Source organism: Triticum dicoccoides, chromosome 7B (assembly GCF_002162155.2).
Source record: "Triticum dicoccoides isolate Atlit2015 ecotype Zavitan chromosome 7B, WEW_v2.0, whole genome shotgun sequence".
Lineage (NCBI taxonomy): Eukaryota > Viridiplantae > Streptophyta > Magnoliopsida > Poales > Poaceae > Triticum > Triticum dicoccoides.
In genome coordinates, this window is record NC_041393.1 from 415,503,514 (window position 1) to 415,508,239 (window position 4,726).

General features: G+C 45.3%; 1 pseudogene; it reads right to left on the minus strand.

The window, feature by feature from the left end:
- Positions 1–1,441: 1,441 nt before the first annotated feature.
- On the minus strand, positions 1,442–3,912 carry LOC119341951 (annotated as a pseudogene).
- Positions 3,913–4,726: the final 814 nt, after the last annotated feature.

Consider the following 4,726-nt stretch of genomic DNA (forward strand, 5'->3'; position numbering starts at 1 on the left):
GAGGGGTGTTGAGTATATTGTGTACGTGTATATTTATGTGTAGGGCCCACCTCCTGTTTCCTTTGTATAGTTGAGGTTGTGGCCCAACTCTGTACTTATATATACATGTCTGGTGCACCGATCAATACATCGAGATTGCACAGCCCATAACTTATCCTTCTACAATATGACTGTCATATTCTTCATGCCCAAATTCCAACTCAAATTTCCGAGCGAAATCACCCCAAGGCCACTCACGATGACGAGAACGTTTGAGCGTTTGCCTGATACAGAGAGGTACCTCCTGATACATGTCAAAGTAGGTGATGGCCAAGTCGATCCAGAGACGGGGGTTGGTGCCCGGAGAAGGAGGAAAGTCATGCTTGGGCGGCTTGACGGCGTACTCCCAGTCGCGATCTGGTACCAACTCCCGGCGTCGATCCCTGGGAAGCTCGTGTCATGTGCCACCTCTGCACGCGGATCACTCTGTTCCAACGGTTAACCCCATGTCGTGACGCAGCCCATGGCCGCTGGTGGTTCCTCCGGTGTCTCCGGCAACGAAGACTTGTTGTTGGCGAGGCGGAGGTACCTGGACTTGTGATGGGCGGGTCGCCGACGACATCCCGGTCTCCATGGTGACGCCGGTCGCCGACTTGTGATGGGCGGGTCGCCGACGACATGCCGGTCTCCATGGTGACGTCGGTCTCCATGGGACAAGGCGCTCAGCTTGCCGCACCCCAATCCTGCGTGGCTTCAAATTTGCTTGCTCAAACTCGTCGTGCGGAGCTCCACTGAATTGTACGTATTTCGTGAGCGGCACCGCCAACTAGGGCTGACTCTGCCCCATTGCGGTGACTACCAATTGCGTATGCGCAGAGGGCTTGCCGTGCTATGCACCCCTCCTCCAAATCCAACCAACCTAGCTAGTAATTTTGCACGAAATATTACCGAAACAAAATTTGCACCCATCGCAGTGGAATTTTACGGTCGGATCGTGCGTTCTAGATACCAATTGTAGGGTTCTCGGTATGATATGAGCAGAGAGACCCCTTTTTTTTAACAATTGCAGAGCAGAGAGGCTCGGTGGAGAGATGAGGGATGTACAGCTCGACGATTGTAGGGTTCCGACGTTTTCATTCATCAACGATAACCAGAGTACAGCTCGACCTGCGTTTCACACCTCACTCGACTCGGCTCGCACGCCTCACATCCATACACCTTCACTTTAGCCACTGATTTGTGGGTCCGGTGCCACCTGGACGTCGTCCACCCACGCCTCTGACCTGGACAACGGTGGCAACCCCGGCAGTAGCTGCACCGGAGCTAGCAATATGTGCAGTCGCAGCGTCGACGTTTACCTTAAGGTAGCACATTGATCTATTCAAAAATCCATTTCTATGCGAGTGTTCTTACAATGGATCTTATTTCACAGAGCGGATCGAACGATAGCTTTCTAATTTTCTACTTAAAAGCATTTTTAACATGAGTTGCATTTTCAGTTCTAAGTTACAACAGAGCATCGAACCATTCGAGGGATATGCACACGGCTGCATCACTGAACCGACTAGCATCAAAACATCTAACAAACCGAAACACAGTTGAGATCAAGAAAACATCTCAAACTGACCGGGCTTGCAGAGACAGTCAATAGCATGGATTAATTTTCTCCGGGGTCCTACGGCAATAAGGCCCATCTCTTTCAGTTGGTTCATTGTAAGGGAGACCATCTGATACATCCCAATACCTTCACTGTCCAATATTTTGACAAACCATCCAAGACCGCAAGTCAAAAGCCAATTCCTCAGCCCACCAAACCGAGCAACACGTCTCTGAAGAAGTCGTGCTCGCAGTACCTTATTTGTGACATTTGAAGAAATAACTGGCAGCCCAGGATCATACATGTTTCCGAGTGGACTTGTTGCTTTCTCTGTGGCTTGATGGGACAATCCTTCAACACCATGATCTGCATGTTTAGTCCATTCAGACCTTACAACAGGGGCAGCAGCACTTCGTGACGATTCTCCCTTCATCTTTGCATCATCTTGATGAACAATTTTTTCAGAAGAGCAAGTTCGAGCTTTCTTGATATTGACGCCGACGCCAAGGCCCTCCAAAGATTTCTTCGTAGAAAAATGTTTTGGATGCTTCTTTGTGGCAGCATTGCAGTTTCTCCTGCTCTTCTTGGTAGGCTAACTTGTCTAGAACTTAACTTGAGTGTGCCAACTTGAGGGCTTGCAGCCGCAGGTGATAGTGGAGGGATCAATATGGTGATCCGCTGTTTCTTGACTATAACCCAATCATCGTCCTCATCAACTATATTCACTGACCGTGATGGATCAATGGAAACCACTGAAGGTGGTTCCTTAACATCCATAGCTGACATAGCTACTGGTCTGTTCATAAACTGATGAACCTCTGAATGTGGCTCCTCATCATCGATACCAGACATGGTTAGCACTGTGTTCATGAACTACCTTTCAATGCAACTCATAATCTCATTTACTGCAATAAGGCAAAAGAAACAGCAATTGAGCATTTATATTTCCATATATTGTACAGTGTTGAAATGTAAAATACATCTCGCGAAAAATGTGAAATACATGCAATTACAAAATGTGTATATCAAGACTTTGGTATAATAATATATGCAACATATTACCTTACGAAACAGCATACTGTATATGATAGAGAGAGAAGAACGTAGTGAAAGCAAGAGTGTAACATATTATGAGGTCAAAAAATAAAGAGTGTATCATATTATGCAACAAGCAGCACCTGCCCAGGAATGAGTCACCTACAATTTCATCCAGGTTACAAAATAAGAGGGAGAGGGTATCCATCACAAAAACAAAATACCCAATCAGTTTCTGCAGCTTAAAAGAGGTACCAAAATATATTAGTCAAGTAAAGTTGTACTAAATCGGCGACACTTATTTTGGGACCGATGGAGTACTTGATTTTGCAAAAAAAAAAAAAATTATCCTCCCCCAGGCAAGGGTCTGCATTTCTTACAACAAAAGATCAACGGAAGTGTCCAATTGTGGCCGAACTATAATTCAGTAGTTCAGAAGGCAACCAGCCAATGTCAAATTGGAGCAATTAGCAACTGGTAGTATCATGTAGCAGTATTATGAAGGGGAATCAATGAATCACTAACACCCACAAGATCAGGAACATCGACAGGCACCGACTAAATGATGGGACGGGGAATTCAGTTAAAGCCACACATATTTTTCAAAAAATAATCTCTAATACCACCCGGGCAAAAAATCCTATGGGGGGCAACTCAAATCAAACTCGTGTGCATTCATTTCCTCTTGGTCAACGATCGCCTAGATGAACTTCATGTCTTTTATTTAACTGGTGTTTTGCTTGCTCTAGTTCGTAGTCTTTGTGAGCTGATTTCCTCAGCCACAGCACAGAAATAATCCCCAAACAAGCCAGGGTTCTTTACCAACAAACAGAGAGAAAACAATCTGCTCGCCATCGTCACAGCAGATCGTGTGGACAGCGGCGGAGCCAGGATTGGAGCAAGCAAAATGTACCCGTGACAAATTATAAAATAGAATCTGGCTCAATTGCAGAATTATAAGGTAGATTGAATTTGAACTCTTCGTCTCGATGGGGAATGGAGATGAAATCTCTTGATCTGCTATTCAAGCATAGGAAATCACCTTGCTCCTGACGCTGTCTGGAGCAGCCGGAACTGCGAGCAGCAGCTGCGCAGCCGCGCGGACCCGCGCGACAAGCCGGTGGGGAACGCGTCGGCGAGCGACGAGCTGGACCAGCAGGGCCGTCGCGGAGGCGGGGGGCGACGGCGCGACGCAGCAAGATGCTAGGGCGGCGCGGCGGCACGGCCGAGCAGAGGCGGGGCAGCGTGACGCGTGAGACAGTGAGGCACTGAGGCGTGACCCTTTTCTCTTCGTTGACAGTAGAGTGAGCTCGGTGCCGCAGCGAGGAAGAGCTAGAGATTGCAGCCGTCGAGCGTTCCGTCCATCACCCCAGATCCGATTGATCAATTTCTTTTCGAAAAAACTAACGCCCACACGTGTGACATGTTGCACATCGTTCACACGCCTTTTTTACCATTCATTTTGCCACATATGAACAGACGATATCAGCAGAAATCTTTTTGGTTTTCGGCTTAAAATATTTTATCTCCTAATTAAAAAATCAAATTAAAAATTCGTTTTCACCATTAAATCCGTCTCGACGAGATCTTCAAAACTAGACCCCATGTTGATATGTTTCGACAAAAATAAATTTTGCCCAAAAGTTGCCATTATGTTTACACTGCAGTTGCCATAGGTCTTAGACTAAAGTTGCCATGTGGCAATTTCAGTTGTAGAGCATGGCAATTTTAGTATTTTGATGATGGCAACTCCAGTATTTTGACCATGAAAATTATTTTTTGTAGAAACCATGGCAATTTTAAGTGCATGTAGCATGGCAATTTTAATTTATGGTTCATGGCAAGTCTAATTTCTTAATTTCCCGTTTTATAAATGTCAAAAATTACTTTTAAATGTAGAAGAAAATAGCTGAAACATATCACGGCAACTTCAGTGTAAACACCATGGCAATTTATGTGCAATAGACATGGCAACTTTTAACCCAATTTTTTTTCATCGAAACATTTCAACATGGGATCTAGTTTCGAAGATCTCGTCGCGAGGGATTTAATAGTGAAAACGGATGTTCAATCGGATTTTTCCTTTAAGAGATAAAACATTTTAAAATTGAAAAT